Below are 15,068 nucleotides of genomic sequence, written 5' to 3' on the forward strand. Positions count from 1 at the left end.
GGTGAAAAAGAGCATATTGATAGATATGTAACCACACTAACAAAGCTCACAGAATATTGTGAATTCAGAAAGTTTATCTCATCATAATGACAACACAACTCCTAAAGACAGAGAATTCGACTCCTGTAGGAGTCTTAAGCAACTGCAGAATCTTTGAACGTGCAAATCAAAAACTACAGCACATACAAGGGAAACAGGAAAATGTCTGAAACGGAGGGAAGCAGCATAGACTGCTATATTATGTTGATAAGACAGACATATCCATGTCTAAAGGTAGCCTATAACTTTCAAGTGCAACAATGAAGAAGAAAAAAATAATCCACAGAAGGGCATGCAGAAAGATCAAGGCCAAAGGACAAGTGACAAATATTGCAGCAGTCATCACACAAAACAAAAGAAAGCATGTACAGGATGGGGAAAATAGTGTTTTAACTGGAAGAAGCTAGATCACGTTGCATGCTGGAAAGAAGATCAATAGACTTATAAAGGATGCAGAGATAATTATTGGAGACATGTCAGGCAGTAATTCTGACTAATCAAACATAGGCACTGGATAGATGTTAGACTGACGATTCAGATGATTCAATCCACACCTCACAGCAGTTGGCAACACAAGTCTAAAGGAAAAAAATGGTTTTTAGCAATTACAATAAAGACAACAGAATGAGAGCAGCAAACAATTGAGCTTTGCAGTCCTGTATAAAGCTACACCATTTGGCAATCCAAAGACAAAATCAACAAAGGTAAAGTTGAAGCTCTGGTGGATTGATGCTTACCTAAAGAGTAAAAATTAATCTGAGAACCCAATACAATGACCAGAATAAAGACATGGAAATCCAGACTAAGGATGCAAAGTTAATGCCATTCATTTCAAAGAGATGTATGCAGAGGTTTCACAGACCATAATCGACTGATGAATACACAGACCTACAGTGCAAGACAGTGCAGGAACTCAAAAGAAAGACTGAAGTCAACAAATAAAAACATTGCCTTGCTGAACACAACTAATACCACTGAAAGAAAGAAATATTTAAAGCAATAATATAGATCAGCAGAGTCAGCTGAGAAGATCTTCAAACAGTTGCAGAGAATGAATGAATGAAGTTTGAATTAATGATTTTATTGTCATGTGTATTTTACAGTGAGAAAACTGTGTTTGAATTGAAATGTAATAAAGTACAATATCCTTCCTAGCTTATTATAGTCATGTGCTTTTTGACTTCTGAGGTAGTCACTGCATCCTACGACCAGTTCTAATAAAGACAGAGTAGAAGCAACAGCATACTCATTAAACATGTAATAGTACTCACATGAACCACAGCAACTGGATCCTTCCCAACCCACTCCACATTCCTTTCCAGCCAGTGAGGATATTATTAACTCTGGCACCAGGCAGACAATACTGAGTCTTATGCTGTCATATGCTTAGAACAGTACCCACTTGCCTAACTACACTTTACCCTTCTACAACTACATTTCTTTTTCTTATCACCATTGAATGGTCCCCATTGCTCAGTGCTGTGGTCAGTTTCTGAGCTTCCTAGTAATCCCTGCTTTCAACCACACAAGCTGAAAGATCAAACATGATGGCCAAGTACAAGGGTTGAGGTTCCCCCATTGCTACCCCTGGATCTACGTGAATGCTTTCCTCACAGTAACTACTTCCTGTCCCTGACCACAGAACTAAATCTGAGGAACCCAGTGTAAGGGATGTGACTGCCTCCTTGAACAAGGTGTCCAGATATCTTACCACCATGTCCCTGTTGTGTTGCAATGTGTGAAGCTTGGACTTCACCTCAATGTCTGCTCTGAGTAAAGTTCCTCAAGCGTAGATACTTATTACAGATGAAGTTGATCATTTATACACAGGTGTCAACCTGTTTCCAGATGCTACAGTTGCAGAAGGTTAACTTGTTCTGTCATCTTTATTTTGTTTTATTTAACTAATTAAGTTTCAAGCTTAGAAATATCACTCAGATATTATGTATAATTGTTAGGTTATGGAATTTAACTATTACAATGTAAAATTAATACAACAATTATACCGCATAATCATTCATACTGTACTACACTAAAGGTATCCAATGTCAATGGCTGAGATCCTCCCTGAATCACTGAATCCCTACAGTCTGGAAGTAGGCCACTCAGCCCATTGGCTCTACACCGACTCTCTGAAGAGCATCTCACCCAGACCCAACTATCCCTGTAATCCTGTATTTCCCATGGCTAATCCACCTAGCCTGCACATCCCTGGACACGATGGGCAATTTAGCGTGGCTAATCCATCTAGTCTGCACATCTTTCGACCACACAAATATGGGAGAATATGCAAACTCCATGCAATTGCCTCACAGTAGAATCAAATTTGGGTCCCTGACACTGTGAAGCAGCAGTGCCAACCACCGAGCCACCTTCCTTGCACCATTATATGGGACCTAGATAATTCTTTGGGACAGCTATAACTGGTTGTCCCATGTTTACCACCTCCCTGGTCTACCACAAATATCCTGTGCCAGTGTGACAGTCTCATTAACCATCTGTAATGAGCTCCTGCAGCAGCTCATTTGGTCTTTGATAAGGAACGTGTTGGGAAACAGGATAAATCTTTAGTATCCCTGCCTTCTCTGTCCCTGTATCTGGCAGGACCCAAAAATCTAACCTGATATTTCCGATTATGAGGGTGAGGTGAAAACCAGGGCTGTAATTATAAGATTGCTCAACATTGAATGCAATATGGAATACCCAAAGAATGGTGGAATGTAGAAATGAGTTGTTGAGATGAACTGCACAAATGCACAAATAAGCAAGCTAAATAAATCAGTGCAGACATGTAGAAGGTTATAGTGATAGGGCTAAGTGATGAATAGTGCTTCCATGGAGCTTTCACTTGTATGAATCAGTTGGACCACAGTGAATATGCAGCACATACATATTTCATGTAATGTCAATAAATGGAAGGTGACTTTCGCTATTTTTTTCGTCCTGGATTGCAGTCTTCTTAATGGTTAAGAGTCTTCAATTTGGAGAATAATTGAAAGAAATTTACAGTTTCAGAATTTTACATGATTAAACAATGTAAACTTGACAAGGGATGTTAGAAATGACAATGTTCATGTGTACAGTCTTTGCTGTTTTACTCTGTTACTGGCCATTGAATTCGTTGGATTGTTGGTGTCTGTTAATTAAGATAGGCTTCCAAATTTATTAATCCTACAGTTGAATATAACCTCCTCAAGGGCATAAGTTGGTGCATCCATCACATCGCAGCCAGAGGTAAAAGGCTACACATAAAATACAACTATAAACATTCAGGCCAATGCAACAGCACGTTGGTGACCACAATTCTGTTTGTTGTTTTTGTCTATTACTCAAGACAGAATTTTTTACACATTCTGTTGTATTGCTATGTTGTTAGTTGCATAACTACATGCTTTTCGCAAATCAGGTTTTCGTTATTTTTGAGAAAGTATCAGTTTTCATCTCAGTAACATAAAGATAATAAGTTAATTATGGAACCTGTTATATACAGTACATCAACTTTCAATTAGAAATTAATTGCTGCTTTAAATGATATTAAATACAAACAGCCAACTTAGGTATGATTGAATATGTTTCCAAACCTGAATGATAGTCTCACTTCTATAAATATTTTAGTTGTTTAGAAATCTCAGTAACTGGGTCAATAGAAAGATCACAATTGTTTTCAAATCAATAACTGGAGCTGATTGTGTGCTCCCCCTCTCATTTAGAATGCCAGTCGCAAAGGAGAGGAGGTACTTATAAAGCCAAGGATTGGATTTCTGTCCAATCCCAACCTGGAGAGCTGCCAGCTAAGCTGACTGTTGGCAGCTCTTGCACATTCAAGAGCACCAGAAGACAGTTGTGGGTGCTGCTAGGATTGCAAGCAGTTTTGTGAAGACATGCCATGAACACTGGAGACATGATAACTTGGGCTTTTTTTGGACAGGGAGGGATGCGGCATTTGGGGAGAGGGTATGGGGGTCTGAGGTTTAGAGGCTATGTGTGGAGACACAATGTAAAGGGTGAATGCTCCTCTGACCTGCACAAGTCACCTCTGAAGGAGGTATCTCCTTCCTTCCTGATCTTTCATTGACTTTGAAAAAATAGCTTTTCCACTCTCACGCAGCATATTGCCACAGCGGAGGTCATTAAATTGGCAACTGAAGGACTTCAGTAGGTCTAAGGGCAGTTGGGCATTGGATACCATACCCACCCATTGCTTGTTTAATAGGGATGACTGAGGATAGGCAGGAAAGAGGTAGACAACTGGTCCATATTATTTTTTATGTCTGTCTGCCAGAGGATGAGGATGGGGGATGGATGTAAAATCTCCCCCCTTGAGTTTGCAATCTGTCAATCCATTCACTTCCATGATCTTGGCCAATTACTTAGACGCTGAGCCTGCTCTTGCATGAAATGACGTTTTTGTACATCCTGTCAAATGGCAAATAATATTTTAACTGATCTGCTTGGAATCACAGAACTGTTACAGCACAGATGAAGACCATCCATCCATTACTGACCATTCATCAAAGCAATTTACCTTGTGTCACTTCTCTGTCTCCTCTACATAGATCTGCACCGTATTCCTTCTCAGATATTAATTCAATTTCCTCTTGAATGTCTTGAGTTAACTTGCCTCCACCACACTATCAGGCAGTTCACTCAAGATCCTGAACATATGCTGTGTGAAATGTTTCCTCATGTTGCCTTTGCTGATTACCTTGAATCTGTGTGCTCCAATTCTTTATCCTTCCACCAATGGGAACAGCTTCATCAATGTATTTTGTCCAAATCATTCTTCTGAACATATTTCTGAAAGTCCAAGGCATCATAAATTGAACAGTTGTGCAGGGTAACTGACTGTCTTGGCTGGAACAAAGAAAACATCTTTAAGACCTGCTATTGAATGCTTAAATCACACAATCTTGTTACATTTAGCTACCATCTTGGGTCTCATGTAGAGGAGCTTCCCTTCCATAGCAATGTTTCATTGGCTGTTGCTCCTTCACTGCCCAGGTCGGAGATTTGGGTTTCAATTTGGCTAGCTGCCCTTTCAGTTGGTAGGCCTTCCCGTTTATCCAGCAGTGGTCAGCTAATGATACACTAGTGGCTGGCTTGTAATAATCAACAAGTCCTGGGGTGGAATGTGAACCTCGTGCCTTCTGGCATAATGACAGGAAAGCTACCCAATGAGCCACTTGGGGTCCACACTAAAACTGCTCACCATTCCAGAAGACTAAATATGTAGTGAACACCAGCTCCATATAAGTATGGAAGTGCAAAGAGGCCCTCAAGATAGTTATGAAGCACCAAAAAGCAGCAGAATCTATCTCTGGAAGTCCCAGAAGGAAGTGTGATCCAGGACAAGGTGAGATATGGGTAGAGGCTAAGGCTAAGGCACAGGTTCTTCCCTGCCTGACAATGTCTCCTTGGTCACTACTCCTTCACTGTGTTCACCTCACTGCTAATTCACCACCCGGCCACGGTGCTGTTTGGGTAGGCGTACTTCCTGGAGTTTGGAGATGGTAGGAGGGCAGGGCTGCTGCCGTGTCTGTTCCTGCTGTTCCCACTCACTGTCACAGGTTCCAAGCCCACAGCAGCAGCCAGGCATGTCCTCTCATCTCTGGGGTGGAACGTCTCCCTGGGGAGCACACAGAGCTGCAGCCAAAGAGATATCACCAGGGAGACGAAGCTTCACACATTTCCATCACCCTTAAGTTGCATCAATTTCCTTGCCTGACAAATTTCTTTTGAGATCTGTCTTTAAAATATTTAATGACCTCCACTCCCATTGTGTTTTGAGGCAGAGTATTTCAAATTCATACATCCTCAGAGAAAAATAACTTTTCATCTCTGTTCTAAAAATGTGCCACTAATTTTAAAAGTGTCCCTGAGTTCTGGACTGACCCACAAGAGGAAACATTCTTTCCATGCCCAGCTGGCATGGCATGCGTGGAACTGCAGGAGATGGGGGAGATACTAAATGAGTATTTTGCATCAGTGTTCACTGTGGAGAAGGTCATGGAAGTTTTGAATGTGGGGAAATAGATGGTGACATCTTGAAAATTGTCCATAATACGGAGGAGGTGGTGCTGGATGTCTTAAGAGACATAAAGGAAGATAAATCACTAGGACCCGATCAGATGTCCCTGAAGAACTCTGTGGGAAGCTAGGGAAGTGATTGCTGGGCCCCTTGCTGAGATATTTGGATCATTGATAGTCACAGGTGAGTTGCTAGAAGACTAGAGGTTGGTTAACGCGGTGCCATTATTTAAGAAACGTGTAAGGAAAAGCCAGGGAACTATTGACTGGTGAGCCTGACATCTTGGTGGGCAAGTTGTTGGAGAAAATCATATATTTACATGTATTTGGAAAGGCAAGGACTTAGGGATAGTCAACATGGTTGTGTGTGTGGGAAATTGTGTCTTACTAACCTGATTCAGTTTTTTGAAAAGGTAACAAACAGGATTGATGAGAGCAGAGTGGTGGACGTGATCTATATGGACTTCAGTAAGGGATTCAACAACTCTCATGGTAGACTAGTTAGCAAGGTTAGATCACATGGAATACAGGGAGAACTAGCCATTTGGATACAGAACTAGCTCAAAGGGAGGAGACAGAGGGTGCAGGATTGCTTTTCAGACTGGAGGCCTGTAAGCAGTAGTGTCCCACAAGGATCAGTGTTGGGTCCACTACTTTTTTGATAAATGGGACTAAATTGATTTAGGATATCTGGTCAGCATGGACGAGTTGGACTGAAGGGTTGTTCTGTGCTGTACATCTCCATGACTCTACGACTGTTTATACATCTCAATCTTATACACCTCAATCAAGTCACTTCTCACTTTTCTAAACTTCAGTGGAAACAAGTCCTACTTCTACAACCTCTAGTAATGCTCCTCTCAACCATCTTCAATGTATTTACTCTTCTTTAAATAAGGAGACCAAAATTGCACACAGGACTTGAGATGTGGCCTCATCAATACCCTTTATAATGAATGATAACATCCTCCCTTTTATGCATATTTCCTGTTGTAATACTTGCTGTACTTGCATACCAATTTTTGTTATTCATGCACTAGAACCCTTAAAACCCACTGCACCCAAGAATTTTGCTGTTATAGACATGTAATTACTATTCTGCCTTTTTAGTCTTCTTACCAAAGTGAAAATTTTATATTTTCCTACATTACACTCCATTTGCCAGATATTTGCCCACTCATTCAACCTTTCTGTATCTGTCTGCAACCTTTTATGTCTACTTTCACTTCTTACTTTCCTACCTACTCTGGTAGGTACCATGCTTTCACTTTCCTCATCTAAGTCATTGCTGTAAATTGTCCACTGTTCAGAATGCAAAACAGACCCTGACAGGACTCTTCTTGTCACATCCTGCCAATAAGTCAAAGCCATGAATGTATTCTGTGTTTCCTGCCAGCTAGCCAATCTTCTATCAATGCTAATATGTTACCTCTACACCACGAGCTTTTATTTTCTGCAATAAACTTTAATGTGGACAATTATCAAATGCCTCTGAAAACCTAAGTTCTGTGCAACTATTGCTCCCTTTTATTCACAATCCTATCTTAGCATTCCTTGTTGTTCTTCTTAATTCTTCTTATCTAATATTTCCACTACTTTATTCTTTACAACCATTGAACAACTTCATTTTGAATATTTTACTCCTCTTTGCTACTTCTACATGCTTATGCCCATCCTTATGCTTATGGAAATCTTGATTTGGCCCTTCCCGACCACTTGAGTAAACTTTCCCACAAAGTCTTTGGTCCCAGTCCTGTTGAGGTGTAACAATCCCTTCTTACCAGAACTGGTCTCACTGCCCCAACAATCTAAAGCCTTTCCTCTTGCACCATGGCTCAGTATTATTAACTGAAATATAACCAAATCTTTCAGTCTGGAAAATTTGGACTGGTGAAAATCCTTCTACGCTTGGCACTAAGTATCAATATGGAATACTTTGAGTTCACGTATAAGGAGTAAATATCCTTCTACTCTGCCACGATTCAGACACAATTCGAAGCCATCCTGACTGACTAGGGGTAATAAAAACAAAAAAAAATTACTGGAAAAGCTGGTCAGCAGGTCTGGCAGTATCTGTGGAGAGAGAAACAGTACTCTAACATGTGCCTCTTCTTCAGAATTGAAAGGAGTTGGAATACCACCATTTTCTCAATTCCTTTCAGTCCTGAGCAAAGAGTCATACTGCATTTGAAACATGAACTCTGTTTCCCTCTCCACACATGTGGGGGGACCCACTGAGTTTCTCCAGAACTGTTTATTTATCCTTCAGATTTCCAGTATCCACAGTATTTGGGTTTTATTTAATTTGGTGGCACAGTGACTCAGTGGTTAGCACTGCTGCCTCACTGCACCAGGGATCCAGGTTCAATTCCACCCTTGGGTTGCCTGTCTATGTGGAACTTGCACATTCTCCCTGTGTCTGTGTGGGTTTCCTCACAGTCCAAAGTTGTTCACGTTAGGTGGATTGGCTATGCTTAATTGCCCATAATGTCCAAGTTGTGTGGATTACCCATGGGTAATTCAGGGTTACAAGGATGGGGTGAGTCTGGGTGAGATGCTCTTCGGAGAGTCAGTTGGACTCAGTGGGCCTGCTTCCACGCTGTAGGGATTTGATGACCAGAGAACCATTTTTACACTTACCTAGGTTCTCCAAGTGAGATTTTTGCATTGTAGCCCTATTAGCCACTTAGAACTGGACTGAGTTTATACACGATGGTTTCACAAAGAACATTCATAACCACTTACACAGAGAGCTTTATATGTTGTGTATGTATTGGCTATCCAATGTGGACGCCCTGTTCTATTTTCAGCATGTGAGAGAAATACTAACTGCTAAATTTGATCCTTGGAAATTTGATCTTGGACAGATGACTTGTTTGAATCTTAAAATGATGCAACTTCTGCTTGTTTCCCATTGCACACTTGTGGAACATTGTCATCAGGAATGAGCAAAAATGTTATAGATGCACGTAAGTCAAGTCCTCCCTGACCTATCACCTTCATCCCCTCCCCCACTCACCCATTGTACTTTATGCTACTTTCTCCCCACCCCCTCCCTCCTCTACCTTATCTCTCCACGCTTCAGGCTCACTGCCTTTATTCCTGATGAAGGGCTTTTGCCCGAAAAGTCAATTTCGCTGCTCCTTGGATGCTGCCTGAACTGCTGTACTCTTCCAGCACCACTAATCCAGAATCCACGTAAATCAAATGCCCATACAAAGTTTAAAATCGTCATTTGGTATTTTCATGATACTCGTCTTTATAAACTTAATGCTTTGTTTTTCTTTTGAAGGAGATGTTAGAAAATTAAACTTGTTCTATTATTTATTCTTTCTAAACATAGAAACTTGTACTTAATCCAGTGAAGGGGAAGGTGGCAGTCAGCCTTACAATCGGTTTTCTGTTCAAGAGCTTTTTGATGTTTTGTGGATCTTAGCTCAGCCATCCATCTCAGTTTTCATTTGTAATAACTGAGTATTTGAAGAAAGGAGAAAGAGAGGGTGGCAGGACAGAGAGAACAGGAGGGATGAGAGGCATTCCACAAGTAAAGGTAGGTGAAGGAGAGGGAGGAAAGAAGGATGGAGAAAAGAGAGAAGGAAGGAAGAAGGGCAAATAAGAGGAGGGAGAGTTGAGGGGAGGTAGGGGAAGGGAGAGATAAAAAAAGAAAACTTGAAGGGAAGGGTAATGCCCAAGACTGAGGGGACTTAAAGAACAAGTTAAAAAGCTTCAGTCTCTTAGATGTTTCATACAGAAAGGAGGCTTCACAGATAAATAGACAAAAACATCTTTCATCACTTCTTGCTTTACAATCCATTAAGTGGTTTTGAAAATCAGTCACTGTATTTCAGAAGTTTAGCAGCCAATGAGTGTGCAATCACAAAAGAGCAGTTCACATGGAGACAAAGTGAAGCTGTTGCTCAAAGTCATCAAAACAGAGTTCAGACATAAAGTCAGAAATGTTGAGGGAGAGAAATTCATAGGAGAAGAAAGGCAGAGAGAAGCACAAGAGAGAAGGAAGCAAGTGACAAAGATATAGTCATGATGATAGTAAAATAAAATATACGAAGGATAACAAAAAGAGATAAATTGCATGTCTATGGTACTGTTAATATCCTCTGGATATTCCAAACATTCTTCACCATTAGTGAATTATTTTTGACATATCACATAGCAAATATTGTAATCAAGTTGCACACAGCAAAGTTGTACCAACAGCTGTGATTTATTTTGGTGGCATTAACTATCAGATACATAGTTCCCAAAACTACGTATCCGATAAAACTATCCTGGCACTCCTTTCCTAACAGCACATTTGCTCCATTCTCCTAGGAATGGGAAATAAATGCTGGCCTTGACACTGATGATCACATTCCATGAAGAAATAAAAACATGTTCCTTTATTCATTTTCTTCCATGTGTTTATGTAGCTTCCCCTGAAGTGCATCTATACTACCTTCCTCACCTACTCATGGCAGCAAGTTCCACCTTATAACTTCCTTACTTAGAGAGTACATTCTATGAATCCCTAGTGGTTTTATTTGTGATTATTCTATGTTTTTGACCCCTGGTACTAGTTTTACTCACAAATAGAAAGATTTGCTCTACGTTTTACAACTTCCCTCCTTCCATTCATATCTCTTATTTTCCTTCCTGCTTCTGCTGTAAGATTAGTATCTGCAAGAATTCACAAAAATAAATAGATCAGTTTATTAAAAGAAAACTATTCCAGTCCTTTGGCTGACCAAGTGACTTCTTGCTCATAGAATGTGCCTGTAATCTGAACTACATCGCTAACGGCATTCAAGCAATGTGAGCCATAAGACTGCAGATCTTGCTCATTTCTTTAACCGTTAAACTAGCACAGCTCTCCTAACAGTAAACTCACACAGATGAAATACAGAAACCTCTACATTTGAATTTCTCACCACTTACACTTACATTTAATATATTTAAAAGTTCTTCACTATATTACAAAACTCAATCACGTCACTGGGTACAGATGCTAACTACAAGATTCAAACATGACTCCTACCTGGTGTTAAATGTCTTTTATTTTGATTTACATTTAATACAAGTCACTTAAAATTATTTGCCCTCTTATCTAATGTATAGACAGTCCAACTAAACCTTTATTATGTTTTAATGAGGTAGTTTATTCATTTTTATGTTGTCACTGCCTTTGATTTGACACATTGCTTTTCCAACACTGAATATGGACTATCAGATATTTCCTTCCACTAACTACTGGAAAGACTGAAGCCTCTCTATTTTTGCACCTGTCACAAAATCTGCTCCCTGCCAATTGGTTCCACCACTCTCCAAGGCAATTGACTAAGACTGAACCAGACTCTATGCAAGATTGGTTTCCTATTTGGACCCGAATTAAACTTCAGATCTTTTATTCCTTCCATCCCACAGAGTATTTCCACCTGTGTAACATCAACCTTCTTCGTTGTCTTGCTACTGAAATAATCATCCATATCATTGATAACTCAAGACCCTACTACAGTATTTCCAATGGTCTGGCCTCTGTTGTAATATCTCTGCCTTTAAGTCAGCTAGATGATGTTGTGACATGTGGCACTCTGGTTTGAAAGATTTCCATCTTATTTGCAATTAGCAGTTTGTAGATTAGTTAGTTAGACAAACAGCCAGTCTGTTTAGCCAGTTTGCTAGTCAGGTTGTTAGCCAGTCAAATATATATATAATGCAACAATAATATACATAACCTTATAATGGAGACTGTTCCATGCAAATCTGAAATGTCATATTTGTAGATATAGCTAGTTAATAAATATCAAGATATCTGTTTCAATACAAACATGAACTTCTGTGGTGTAAGTTACATGGGCTAACATACAGAGAAAAATCACATCGTAGCTGCAGCAAATGGGCACTGAAGATGGTGACGAGCAAGTGGAGCATTAGAGCTAGTCACAGCAAGTTGGTACAGAAGGCTGGAAAGGAGTTAACAGTAGTGAGGATTGTGAAAAGTTATTTTGCTAAGACTCACCCATCATCTGATTGAGTTCAGAACTGAAGTTCACATCTTAGAACAAAAGCTGAGGGCTGAAACTATACTGAAACATGGCAACTGTAACACAGGAACAGTCATGAGAAAACTTTATTTCTCTCCTCACAAAAAACAGGAGGTCACAGTGTGTCTGAAAATGAAACTGCAGTTTTCAAGAAGCCCAGAAAAGTTTTTATCTAGAAAAGCAATTTATCAGCAAAATACAGCTAAAAATGTTAGAAGAATATTTAAAAATATAGTTAATGTTTATCTGTTTACAGTCATCAGTTGATTCTGCCTTTTCTTTTTCAGAAATAGCAAAACAGTAAAAAAGGTATGCATGACATTAAACTGACACATTTTTGGCATGAGCACCATATACAGGGGTTACTCAGCTATTTAACAAAAAGAAAACATAAAAAGATAGATGAAACAAAAAGCAGAACTAGGAAGAGAAACAAAAAGAGAAGAGCCAACAGACTAAGAAAGGCATTACACAGTAACACAGATCCTGATCTATATTGGCAATTTTAATGACCATAAATCATCACAGCAAAGATGGAAAGCAAACAACTGAACAGGGATTGGTACTTAAGTGACATTCGGTCAGAATTATAGTTATTCAAAGAAAGAATTAATCTTCACTTTATGGATCAACAGATAGCTGATAAAGAAAGAAAGGCAAGCATATTATTTTGGGAAATAAATGTTTGAGAAGAATAAAATCCTCTGATATTTCTAGCAATGACTGTAAAGATCCTGCCAAAATATTTCCTTTAGTTTAGATTAGCTTAAGGTCAATTTCAGGCTTGAGTTCATGTTATGTTGCCAACAACCAGGTGAACATAACTACCAATTCCTAGACAGATGTCAGCACCAAGATATAGAATGTGGTTTCACCAAAGCTAATTTAGCTGAAAGGCAGATGGAACTGATCATTGTCTCTACACTTATCAAATTTTTAAAAAGGTATTACTGGACAAACCTAATGAGTAAATCATTGTTGCACGGCTAGAAGAAGGCCACAAGTTCAAAGCAGTTATAGTAGGAGAGCAACATCTAGTGGAATGTAACATAGCAACAATAAGTTTTTGACTTTGCTGATCCTGTTGATTACTCTAACAGTTGTTACAAAATGTCCAATTCTTGTATGAGATGTGGATTGTCTCTTCCATTAGGTGTCCAGCAGTTTGAGACTCACACAAACTTTGTTCCCCAAGAAGACATTGGACAAAAATGAGAAAGGTGGCAAAATGCTTAGAGAAACATAAAGTACAACACAATTCTCCACAGCAGCATGTGAAGAAGAACCACATTTTAAAGAACAATGGCCAAAGTCATTTCCAAACTCCCACTTGTGACACATAAAGCATGACAATGAAGTCCAAGGGATAACTGCAACTTTGTAGCTTAAAGAGTCCATGTGATCAATTTGACACATTACATAGATGCCATCAAAAGAGCTGAAGTCTTCACCTTCATTCAAATGAAACACATCAAACAGCATGGTCAGTGAGTGCTTCATGCCAAAACTGGCACTAGTGCAAACACAAATATCATCACTTCATGCATCTTACACAAATGATGAAATCCACACACAATATACTAACTGTTTACAGTGGATCTGACATCCCACTCATTGACATTATCCACCTTAAATTTCAATACGTCTCCTCAGATTGGACAGTTTCCATCATTGATACAGTATGACCTTCTATCATTGATCCACTAACATACATTGATCCACATATCATCATGGATCACAAAATAATAAATACATTCATTTGAATGCCAAAGGATCCCGATGACAACATTAAGTCTGTCCATGACATGACTAATATTTAACCAGGATAGTTTGAATCTATTTGCAATGCAGGAAGAAACTTTAAGTATGATGCTCAAACCAACATTGAGCATTTTCTTAGGTTTGATATTCATATTCAGAATCAGCTCAAACTTGAATTGGACTCCCTGGTGCAAAACAAGATAATTCATAAAATTGAACATCGCACTGAGTGGTGAATCCGGATTATTTATGTTTTGAGGAAAGATGACACTATGTGCCTGATTAGATCCAAGACGACTGAACATTGAACATTGTCTTAAAAGGTGTCCACACAAGATTATTAAATTGGACGAGCTTAATCCCAAATTTTCAAATGCCAAGCTCAATGCCAAGAATGGATATTGGTCCCTGCATCTTTCCCTAAAATCACTGGAATTAACAAGTAACAACTTTGGAACACCTTTCAGTGGATTATCATTTGGATTATCTGATAGTCCAGGATACATTCCAAAAATATATAGATTGTATGTTGACACTGAGATGACATTGCAGTTCTCAGTAAAATTAAATCACATAAATCTCATGGCTGGGGCAAAAAAAGAATGCTCTTGTTTGCTGCTGCAAAAGAAATGTCAAATAAATTTCTTCAGATCAATCCACTCTTCAAATAATATTAGACCAGATACTATCAAAATAGGTACACGCAGGAGATGCCTAAACCACAAGACAAAGGTGATTTACAGTTTCTTCAATGTTCCATCCCTATATGTGCTACATTTTATGACCTAAGTATGTTTGAGATTTGCTTCATAACATGCAATAAGGAAGTAAGATAATCAGGAATGATCTATTGTACATTATAATCCCTTCAAATTTACCACATTTGAAGAGACACATTTCAAAAAAGGCCTAGGAGTATATCTAGTATGGGATGACAAGGCTATTCCATTTGATTCTTAAGTCGTAATGACTAAATATACAACTTGGAAAAGGAAACTCTCTCTCTGGTTTTTGGAATGCAAAGATTCCACAATAACCTACTTGGAAAGCACTTAGTTGACAACAAACTGTTGGAAATGATGTGTTGAAAAGCACTCACATGTGTACCTCCTGACCTACAATGGATTCTTGTGAAAATCCAAAAGTACGTTACAAACAGGCTTTTAACAAGAATAGAGTCTAAGAGTGTTGGAAAAGCACAGC

Source organism: Chiloscyllium punctatum, chromosome 41 (genome assembly GCF_047496795.1).
Source record: "Chiloscyllium punctatum isolate Juve2018m chromosome 41, sChiPun1.3, whole genome shotgun sequence".
Taxonomy (NCBI): domain Eukaryota; kingdom Metazoa; phylum Chordata; class Chondrichthyes; order Orectolobiformes; family Hemiscylliidae; genus Chiloscyllium; species Chiloscyllium punctatum.